Below are 12453 nucleotides of genomic sequence, written 5' to 3' on the forward strand. Positions count from 1 at the left end.
GTAATGAAATAAACCAAGTAAATGACGATCCAGACAAAGATGAGGAAAACAACCGAACCCTTAACTCATCTCTGTTAGCACCCTCACCACACTGGATGATAAAGCGATTGACATGCTCCATTGTCGATGTGTCATCTTGTCCAGAGAACTTAGTAAAATGTGACACCTTGTACCGATTTGGAAGTGGAATTAGATCATATGCAGGAGGATATGGTGTCTGATAAGAGTAAGTATTGACTTTAGGTTTTCTCCCAAACTGATCTCCTATGACCTCTACTATCATATCGGCCCAACAAGCGTCTGCATCCTGCCGATGTGCTGGCTGAACTTCTGGCACCTGTTGATATGCTTCCACGTGTCTCTGGGGCACACGATCTTCGGCAAACATCATATTGGCCATTGCTTGTGGGCCACCAATCTGCAGAGTAGGATTCATCAGTTGAGCCAATGGTGCCTGATTCTGAAAGCTAGCCTACATATGACCTTGTTGAACCCCTGCAACTTGATGATTTTGCTATGTTGTATGTGGGAAGGTCAACTGCCCTATCCAAACACTATTGGCGTTCATTGGCACAAGACTTGTCGATGGCTGGTAATTAGTTGTCATTGCTGGATTGGCGTACCCTGCCTGAGACATAAATCTCTGTTGTGTCGGCAATAGATTTGCTGATGAGCTTGCATTAGGCACTTGGAATGTTGTCATAGAGTACTGAGGCATTTGAGTCATCGGCCAAACTAGAGGCGTCGATGGCATGGGAGCTTTCCCTGCTATGTCAGACATCTAAAACGATCTAGAATTATTTGCTAAAAATTCCAGAGGCATATCATATCCCCACTTGTTAGGAGGAACCTGACAATTCTGAAATACAGGTCCTGACATAGCCGATGTCGATAGATCTATGTTGAGCTAGACTCGTCCCCCTGAAGTGATTGAATCTGATCTCATCAGTGTGGATTGTTCATTAGCCAATCACGTTGTACTCGGAGGAGACGTGACTTCTGTACCCGCAACGGCTGAAGGAGCCGATGGAGCTACAACCGACGATAATCCTGGATGATGATAGGCTAGGCTAGCATAGAGTGGTGGTGCCTGTACCTCTTTAAAAATTTGGATCACAATGTTGTAAACGGTGTTGGACAGCACATTGGAGTGGTTAATCAAAGCATGAGTAATTGTAGTATTAACCATGTCTTACAGTTTACCAGGATTGGGGTCAAAAGTAACATGCCGAGGCAACGGTATATCTTGCTTCTGGATGACTTCCCCACTCCTGTTCAAGTTGAAGGATTTCAAACAGAGCTGCTTGTATTCCTCCATAGCTTGCTTCTGTTCTTCCCTGAGATCGGCTTCTGTCACGCCGATGACGTCGTCCGCATCAAGTTCAAAAGTAAACATGTTGATCTCTATTGATTAGTCCCACCGGGTGTGCCAAAAGATGTGTTGATGCAAAAATAGATCTGCAAACACAAAGGGCTAATACCCAAATTTGATGTCAAGACGTGCCAGTCGATTTGACCTAATAATTGACAAGGATGAAGATTCGAATGGTAATTATATATCTAAATTTGTGCATGTGTAATTGCTCTGGGAATTTTATGGTGGTGCCTGGGTGATATACTTGTCTTGCTGTAATTTTTGTAGATTTTTTTGAGCACTTATTATAATATCTCTTAATTATGCCTTTTTATGTAAATACATAAATATAATATAATATAATATAAAGAATGCTTTGGTGGTTAGCATGTGGCTTTCTTGTAATCCTATGTTAAGTATGTCTTGATGTTTCAATTTGTTTACACTAAACATGCTTTTATCTAGTCATTAAATAATTAAGTTAGGGGTAAATGACCCTCCTGGACAGCAAGGAGTGGTTTTGTTAATTACATTAAGTTGATGATATTTTCTGGAACACTTGTCTATACAAAAGTTGAAGGAAACTTCATGCTCTAGTTGCTGTTAAATTTTGGCGGCATTTGACCATGTAGTTTGGGAGTTGCTGCTGTCTAAAGTTGGACTGCAGATGTGGGGAGTTTCTATTTTTCCTGAACCTGGTTCTAGTATTGCGAATGTTTGAGTACTTTCTTGCTGGAATCATGTTTAAGTGTTTAAAGATGAAATGTGAGCAATTTTATAAGCTTTCTAGAATATCTTAGATCACACCTTTTGGATCTGTAGATCACTAGATATAATATGTTCTTCGAGCTGCTGTGTAAAACTAGGAGGAGCAGATTTGTTGTGTGACATGTTTGTATCTTTGTTAGATTATGTGGTGCTCTTGTGTTGTTGTGAGCTTGACTTTATTCGGTAAATGAGTGTCCAGTGAGGTTTAGCTTATAGATACTCATATTGAGCATCCATCACCTTCCTCATATGCATACATTCCTTACTTGTTGCATGTGCATGCAATAGGTGCATCAGAAGGTGGAACTGCGTACGAGATCGAGAGGGTGAACTTGGAGGATGAGGAAGTCAATCCGGAGTCAGAGGCCCAGCCAACAGAACCTGGTGAGCGCAAAGAGGTGGTGGAGTGCCCGTGTCACGAGCCCACAACGTTCGTGAAAGTTACGTCCCAGAGCATTATAAGTCTCCTATCTATCTTACAAAGTTTGAGTTAATATGTTAATATCTATTATTACATTAGGTATAGGAGTTGGTATGAAACTCTTGCTGCATTTATATTTTACCTTGTCCAGATACACTACCTTACTCTGGTATAGAGTTAGGATCGAGTAGCAGCTTAGCCATGCTTTAACCGGTAGAAGTCAAGTGATGTTCTATTACCTGCGAGCTTAAGGTGTCGTGTTGGGTCACAGTTGGCTATATTTGCTACCATAAAAAAGAACCTGGTTAAAATGAATTAAGACCGGGTAGAGTTTTACATGGTGGTAGTAACTCCATCTGCGTCGTTTAAGAACCGATTGTTGTACTTCCTCTTGTCATGTTGAACGCATGTCTGACCATGAAGCCGAGTAGTACGACTCAGGCCGGAGGCCGACAAGTATAAAGTATGTTGACGGTCCTTAAGTATCAAATTTAATTATCAAATAAACAAAGAAAAGGATCCAAATGCAATTAACATCCAGACTTAGGGTTTTATCTGATAGAGTTCCACGAGTTTTGGTGTTTGTCTATTTCTGTAGGGGGTTATCAGGAATTATGGAAGACAGGCCCACACGTCGGGTTTACATAGAGATATTAACGTGCCGCGCAATTATCTTACATCTAGAAGAGTCCAGAAGCCACAGGAACGAACGGGAGACCGGACGGGCTCGGGGGTAGGGCGCCCGCCCTGGCCTCTCCACCAATCACAGCCAATCTCGCGGATCATGCTCCACCGACCTAAAGGATCAAGGATAACCGTTCAATCAATGTCGGTTTGATCCGACGGCCCATATTCACTTGGAAGGACTATATAACCAGACCCCTGGCCCCTAGAGGAGAGCACCTCTCAACCCTAATTCATTATTCATCACGGAGAAGAAGCCTCTGATCAAGCCGTAGAGCCACCACATCAATTAGATCTCTAGATTAGCATAGCTACATAGGATTAAACTAGAAGGAGTCAATCTTCGATTGGTTTTCGGATCTGTCAAGAGGATTCTTGGTAATTCTCTATTGTTCTTCAATTGTTCATCTTTGTTCTTCAATATTATGAATATGACTTTGTTCTACTTCAATATATTGATTATGACTTTGCTCTACTTAATTATATTCGCAATTATATTGTTCTTAGTTTATCATAGTTATATGCTTGACTTAGTTAGATTGGAATTATACACATGTTTAGGATCGTATAGCATTTATCCATGTGTACAGTGGGTAAATGATAAGTATTGTGTAGGCATGGTGCCTATACCGTATTTATCTACGATTGTACCCTATATGCCAGATCACGGGGTAGTTCGTGGTAGTGACAGCTCCATTGATTCTTATATAGTCCCCCTCTCGTGTATAGGGCTGGCAAAGAAACATTATTACAAGGCAGTGATTGCTATGTTTCTCATATTCCTTGATAATATTACTATGCATGGGCGTATTCCTATCTCGCAATGATTGCCAAGTATAATTGCACTAACTATGATATGCTAGACTGTATAGTTGAGAATAACTTAGGAAATATTCTTGTAGTTCGTCCTAATTCCATGCTAATGACTTGCTAGAATATCTAGTTGAGGTGCTTATCATTTTTATTATGTGGCTAAATTATACTGATCAGATTAATTATCTTTGTCACCATTCATACTTTATATATCTTTTATGTGACACTTATCCCTGTATGAAAGAGATAGATAGCTGCTCTCAATTATACATGCAATGATAGATACTCAATCTTGTATTCCATTCCATAATCAATATTGATGTTTAGCAATCCCTTCCCAGTGGTAAAAATATAAATAACGATACCTAGAATACTTCCCGGTTAAAATGCTACATCGGTATTAATCCGTGCGCTTGCAAATCTCATTTATTATTCATTCAGAAGAGCAATTGCATATTTCAATACCGCGTCTCTTATGTCATGCTGGGGATGACAACTTGGCTTAAGTGGCATGAGGGATAGGTTTAGCATTTTTGGCGCCGTTATCAAAATTAGAAAACTAAGTCTACTTTTGGTAGTGATGTTAAGAATGCCCAACAAAGTACACACTACCGGAGGAAGTGCAGTGTGCGGGAGGGCATTGGCGTAAGACCAATGTGGGGGTATAAACCCCTATACCCTTACGGCGAGACTTGGACAAGGAGACTTGGTCCATCACGGGACAGTTCATGGCTTGATCCAACTGATCGGAGCTTCACGTAAGGAAACAAGACGTGGAGATCAAGCAGGATTCTAGTCGGTTAGAATAGGAATCGATATTGCATTATCTATGGCAATTGTAACCGACTAGGATTAGTTTTCGGATTTGTAACCCTGCCCTCTAGACTATATAAAGAGTGGCAAGGGACCCCCCTTAGACAAGTCGACACAATTCGATCCACAGCAATATAATCAGACGCAGGATGTAGGTGTTACGCCCACATGGCGGCCGAACCTGGATAAAAACCTTGTCTATGTCTTGCGTCACCATCAAGTTTGTAGCTTGCTCACCTGTCTGCTGATAAACTACTACTGCGGGTATACCCCAAGGTAGACTGTCGACTAGCTTTTGTCGATAGTGGCGCACCAGGTAGGGGGTGTGCGTACAGCTTCCCAGACGAACAAGATGGTCATCATCCCAGCTTCCGCTACCGTGACTGAAGGTCTCACATTCACCGTCGGCCAGATCACATGGACGACTTACGATGGCGGCCTTATGACCATGACTCTGGAAGAAACTCAGATCCAATCTAGAGCAGCAGAGGCATTGACCCCGATCATGCCAACCATGATCACTACGACTCCGAGGGCCCGACCTCCGCTCCCTCGCTACAAGGGAAAACAAGTTGACAACTCGAATCTTCTAGAAGCCATTGATCGCGCTGACCACAAGCTTCTTGAAGCCTCCAACCTGGTGGATTCGATTCCATGCAAGCCTGATCCAGCACCAGTATCGAATTTTTTCGACTCCCACCGACCAACTCGTGCCACCACGCACGAACGACTGAGGACGTCCTTGACGATAACATCGACCACCAGGGGATGGATTGTGAAGCTCAAGACAGCCTCGCCAGACGAGAACTTTCCTCATGGTCTAAGCAACGCGGCCGATCAGGTTTCACGGCATACTCAATCCCTATTCAGGAAGATGGGATTGTCGCCGGAGCAAACTAGGCGAACAGCTCATCACTTTGTCAATATGGTATCCATCCGCACTCTGCCAGAAGACAAGACCAACAGTACAAATTCTAGCATAGGGTCTGTCTCTACCGAGGTTTTACACCCCGAGGACGAAGACTACGACTTAGATATGCCGCCCTATCCCCCAGATTTTTCCTGCTTTCCAGTCTTTCCGCCTCGATGAGTAGATCTGGTTTTCAACGTCAGCAATGACGAACCAGTTGTTGACGGCGAAACCAACAAACAAAGACAGCAGGGCGAACAGCGCAACACCGATCGTGCTCAGCGATGAGCAGATGAGGAGCGGCAACTAATCCCAAACAACCTTGATGATGCTTTCGACATGGTCAGAAATCAGCAAGTGTTCAAGACACCAAGCGCCAATGTAGCCGTCGCCATATCATATCTAGATCGACTTCCAGATACTCCAAAATATCAGGACGTCTGATCAAACATACAAGCGCATCTGATCGCCGCCATGGGACAGACCGCTACTCTGCTCAAAAGGGTCCAAGTCGTCTCCTATACGGAGGTCACCTCTGACCGGACTCATCGCAGCCGAACCTCACCACGACCCGGCGGACACTGTCGTAGTCGTTCGCCCATCAACGATCACAGGAAGGACACCCATCGCGACAACCGTGGTCGGGATGCTAGCAATTACCACGAACAAAGACGTGGACGTGGTCAAGAGGTGAACCAAGACCGGGACCTACGACAAAACGTCCCTCCTAGGGATGCCAGCGAGTGCATCAACAGGCGCATTACTGATAGAGCAGTACACGAAAACATACGACGCTACGAGTACGATGCAGCCCACGGCCCTCCAGGCCTAAGACAGTTCTCCTCACACCTTCGGCAAGTCATATGGCCCCGCAATTTCAAGCTCGAGAAGCTTAAAAAGTATGACGGCAAGGAGAACCCGGAAAACTGGATCACTCTTTATGAGATCGCAGTCCGATCAGCAGCAAGAGACGAGCACGTCATGACAAACTATTTCCCAGTCGTGCTTGACCAAGCTGGCCACCAATGGCTCCTCAGTTTACCCGAGGACTCTTTTGATTGCGCCAGGCATTCGTCGATAACTTCATTGCTACCTGCAAGCAGCCTAGAAACAAATATCACCTTGAGAGGATAAGAGACAGGAAGAATGAGCCCCTGTGCGACTACATCCGACGCTTCTCGGATATGCGCCTCAAGATTCCGAGAAATTCCCATGACGAGGCCATATCGGCTTTCATCAAAGGCCTACGTTTCCACGAGGCGTTAAGAAGCAAGCTACTGCGCAAGAGGCCGACCACGGTCGCCGAACTTCTCGCCACAGCCAAGAACTACACCAATGCCAACGACGCAAAGAAGCTCATCCGAGAAGACATACGAGGAGCCGAGTAGCCTTCCCGATGAGACGACAGCCGTGGACGCTTGGACATTCGGAATCCACACCGCAGCGACAACCGTGACCAACGAGAAGGGTGGGATAGGCGTCGTGACAATCGTGACAACTTCAGAGGCAAGCAACCTCGTGACAGCGATCATGAGGTAAACACAGTCAAGCGTCCCAACGGACGGCAGGACTACTAGGAAGACTACAACAAAACGCTGAAAGGACCGTGCCAACTCCATCCCAAGTCCAACCATATGATGGAAAAATGTCGTGTCCTCAAAAGCATCTACACACAGCGGGCTGCCCAGGGGGATGGCGCCAAGAAAACTAGGAAACATGACAGACGCAGTCAAGAAGATGAAGACAACGACCAGGATAGGGACCCACGGCACCAATACGTCAACCCAACCGACGTAGTACACTCCATTTTTGGAGGGAAGGTCTCAATCGAGTCGAAACGAGAAAGAAAACTCTTAAAGAGGGATTGCCTCAATGTAGACAGCGCTGATGGTTCGATCGCCGATCCTAAATTCCCTCCCTGGTCGCACCGAGAAATCTCCTTCAATAGGTAGGATCAATGGGCTGCCATCCCAGAGCCAGGACACTTACCGTTGATCCTGGACCCGTGCATCAACAGCATCAGGTTCAAGCGTGTGCCTGTCGATGGGGGTAGCTCCATCGACATCCTATTTCGCAATAGCTTACCTGCTCTCAAGCTAACTCCGGCACAGTTGAAACCATATGACGCTCAGTTCTGGGGTGTCCTGCCAGGACAAAGCTCAGTACCCCTAGGCCAGATAACGCTGCCCCTCCAGTTCGGAACGCCAGACTACTTCCGCATAGAATTCGTAAACTTTCTTGTCGCCGACTTCGACGGGACCTACCACGCTATTCTGGGTCGTCCTTCTCTCACCAAGTTCATGGCAGTCCCGCACTATTCACACTTGGTCCTCAAGATGCCAACCGAGAAGGGCGTCCTGACCGTCAGAGGCAACGTCTACACTGCATACACCTACGAAGAGGAAAGCTTCAAGATCACCGAGGCAATCGACCTCTCGATTCGCATGGTAGAAACGGTGACACAAGCAACTCAAATCTCACCCGACCAGCTCAAGCTACCCGAGCAGGAGACTCCAAGAAAGAACACCAAGTCCAAGGAGCACAAGGAAGTCCAACTGGTCGACGGCATCCCAGAGAAGACGGCTCTCATTGGAGCCAATCTAGATGCCAAATAGGAAGACGCGCTCGTCAGGTTTCTAAGGGACAATGTAAGCATTTTCGCATGGAAACCCACGGACATGCCCGGCGTCCCACGAAGCCTGATCGAGCACTCCTTAAACGTCTCGAAGACCACAAGACCTATCAAGCAGAAGCTATGACGGTTCGCTCATGACAAAAATGAGGCTATTAGGACAGAGATTACACGGCTTTTAGCAGCCGGGTTTATTAAAGAAGTGTATCACCCCAATTGGCTCGCCAATCGGTCCTTATAAGAAAAAAGAATAATGAATGGAGAATGTGCATTGACTACACCGATCTCAATAAACACTGTCCTAAAGGTACTTTTGGTCTTCCCCGCATAGACGAAGTGGTCGACTTAACGGCTGGATGCGAACTACTCTCTTTTCTCGATTGTTACTCGGGTTACCACCAGATCTCATTAAAAGAAGATGATCAGATTTAAACCTCCTTCATCACTCCCTTCGGTGCATATTGCTACACCACCATGTCTTTCGGACTAAAACTGGAGCCACCTATCAACGCGCTATTCAGCAGTTGCTTCAACGATGAGATACGTGATGACCTTGTCGAGGCTTACGTCGACGACGTTGTCATCAAAACCAGAGACGCTAACAATCTGATCGACAACCTAGACCGCACATTTAAAGCGCTAAACAAGTTGTTGATGCAAAACTGATCTGCAAACACAAAGGGCTAATACCCGATTTAAACGTTAAGGCGTGCCAGCCGATTTGACCTTACAATCGACGAAGGTGGTAACTCGACCACTTTGGTCCCGACAACAGCGATGCGCCCGGATGTCATAGCCAAGAGGTGATCACGCGGAACTTGAGAACACGCCGAGCTTAAGTCGACGAATTCCTAAGAACTCAAAGAAAAAAGAAAATATGACGAAGTCGTCGAAAAAAATAGATGCTGGAATATGAGTAAAAACATGTGTTTGATTGATTGATAGATTCATTACATTGCCCTAGGGTCTACATTTATACCCTGTCCGAAGAGCTACAACCAGACACGACTAGGACTCGAATTCCAAACTAAACGGAACCCATACACAAACGAACTCTAATAACCAAGGAAAACATAAAACTACCCCCTCGTAGCCGACCGGGGCACCGCCACTGATCAATCGGCAATCTCCACGCTTTCCTCCAGAGCCATCGGCAGACCTCCTGTTGTGGCCATCGGCAAACACTGGTCATCGGCACGAACACGTCACCATCTCTGGACTTAGTCACATACAATTGTCTCTTCATCGGCAACCACCTTCATCGGCAACTTCCCTGTAGACTAGTTACTGTTGCTTCACCTGCTGATCTACACTTTACTAACCCCAGGCACACGTCAAAAGTTACGTGTCAAAAAACGGTGTCAACACAAGCCCCTCAATTTTGGAGTATAAAATCATTAATGCTCTAAAATTCTCTGCAGTAATGATGTCTTTCCGCAATTAATTCTCCCAATTCGGTAACCGGTCGTTAAATCTTGGCCCGATTCTTCTGCAGATCCCTCGAATTTCTCAACCTTCCGAACCGAATCTTTCCACTTTATGCGCCCATCGGCAATATTACCGTTAGAAGGAACTGCCGATGGACCGACCAGGAGATCTTGTACAGTGAAATATCTTCAAAATCATGACCGCTTGCTGTCAAATCACCTGCGCAATTCCTTGATTACCGTGCGAACAGTTACCATATCGACCTGAATATCCTTGGATTTCTCGGATGCGGCAAAGAGATAAGTCAGATTTACCCTTGCCCGTTTTGTCCTATAAATATTCCCTTCTCTGGTACTCCTTCTCCATCTTGTCATTCTGTAGCCCCGAATCCATTTTCTTTGCAACAGCAATACTCGAGGACTCCGAGAACTTCAACAAGGATCTCCTCCAACAACCCTCAAAGCCTTCGATCTCCCCTTCCCTCAAGAAGGAATGGCCATCAACTTCATCGTCTCGGAGGTCAGTTCATCATCCATTTTCTTTTCGCACTTTCGCTGTACTCTTGTTCATCTGTGATTCCTCTTACTGAATACCCCTTTTTCTTTTTGTTCTTCCTTTTGTCCTCAAAAATCTCTAGGATTTGGCCGATAAGATCATAATTCCTACCGATCAACCCCACCTCCAATGTCTTGGCCCGCTAGGAAACCTAGATCCCACCGATCTGATAAATGTAGAGACAAACAGAATCCCCTTTAGAGCCGAAAACATCTCCCTAGATCTGTGGAAAGATGCCTTCCATTCCTGGCCCAGTCCTACCAAGGGATGCAAGGATTGGTTTCTGAGAGTTAGCCATTCAAACAAGGTTCAATGGGGCGAGCGGAAGCTAGACCAGTGTATTAGATTGTCTCTTGCTGATATGGAGAGAAATGAGGCTAATCACTGCTTCGTACTTCTGGTCAGACACGCTCAATGCTTTTGTGTTTGGCCACGGCCCTACTTCTCCTACACTTGCCGATGCACTCATGCTCACCGGCTTAGACATATGCACTGCCGATAACAGCCATCTATTTGACACCAAACCCAGTTCCAAGGTAGAAACTCGTGCTTTCGGCGGTTGGTCTGGGTACATTCAGAAGTGCCGAAAAATAGGACCCGTCAGTGCAAAAGAACAGACCACTTTCCTGAATATGTGGCTGTTTAAGTTTGTATTCTGTGGCCGATCGGCAGGACCAAATTCTGTTTACCTATCGGTAGCAGAAAGATTAGCCAATGGTGGCCGATTTCCTCTTGGCCGATACCTGCTTGGTTCTGCCTATCACCTTCTCCATCAGGTAGCCAAGAAACTTCTGCTCGGTCAACCCATCGGCAACTTAGGGGGTCCTTGGTGGTTTAGCAACATGTGGCTTAGTCTCCACATGCACAAACGCCTTGAATTTGACCTCTTTGCACAGCGCTTCCCCAAGGATATAGCTGAGGATTATGAACTGGATGAAGAAGAATCGGCAACTCGTTCCCCTCTGAACTTTGGCGAAGCTGCCATAGTCTTACCTGGCACTGGTGGTAATGAAGACCAGGTTAGCCGATTCTTTCACACTCTCTATGAAGGTCTGACCAGGGAACAGAGGGCATGGATGCCTTATGAAGACCCAGACACCAGATTTCCCCTGACTTTACATCCCTTCAATGATGCTCTCAACAAGGACCGTGATGTGATGATGGCAATTATCACCCCAAGAGCCATACCGGTGAACTTCTTTGGTAGTGGGAAAGCTTCCAATCTGACCTACGAGTTTTATAACCCATCGGCACTAGCTCACCAACTGGCTTTCAGCCAACTGCCGATTGCACTTTGCTACGCCGATGTGGTAAAGCTGAGGGAGACTATCACCAGTAATCTTGAATGGATCAGGATAGCTCAACTTCCACCAAACGCTGATACAGATGTTGATTTATCGGCTTGGATCCTAGCTCTCTTCATTACTCAGGTATACAAACAATGGTGGGAAGAGTGGAAAGAGCATCTATTCTGCAGATCGGCCCTCACATATCATGGCATGATCGACCCCAAATACAAGGTGCCCGATAATACTGTAAGCATTCTAACCGATGTTTCAATCCTTTCACTCTCATTTTCTATCGGTAACTTACCCTCTTTGTTTTATACAGGTCGATGATACGCCACCATTAGCTAGTAGAAGCGGCAGGCCGATCGAACTCCTTCCATCGGGCCCGATCTCTTTGATCGGCAACAACGCTCCAAGCTTGGCTGCTTTAATGCACCGGGGTGTGCGTCTCAAGAAAATCACCACCAAGCGAACGAAAACATCCCCATCGTTAGCTGCCACCGCTTTGGCACAAGCTTTCAAGGTAAATTCTTGAATTCCTCAACTTATACCGATTCCATTCTTACATTCACACAATTTTTCAGGACACATCGGCTAGCATGGGAACTTCATCAGTAACTTTTATTATTTCAATCAGAACCTCATCAATACCCTGTTACACTTGTACTCATAAAACTTTCATTGTTGTATCAGCACACTAGCAAATCGGCAAAGACTAGAAGTACGACTGCCGATGCGCCCCAGTCCAGCCAACCAAAGAGAAAAGGTTCCAAGAGTACCAGATCA

This window comes from Sorghum bicolor, chromosome 2 (genome assembly GCF_000003195.3).
Source record: "Sorghum bicolor cultivar BTx623 chromosome 2, Sorghum_bicolor_NCBIv3, whole genome shotgun sequence".
Taxonomy (NCBI): domain Eukaryota; kingdom Viridiplantae; phylum Streptophyta; class Magnoliopsida; order Poales; family Poaceae; genus Sorghum; species Sorghum bicolor.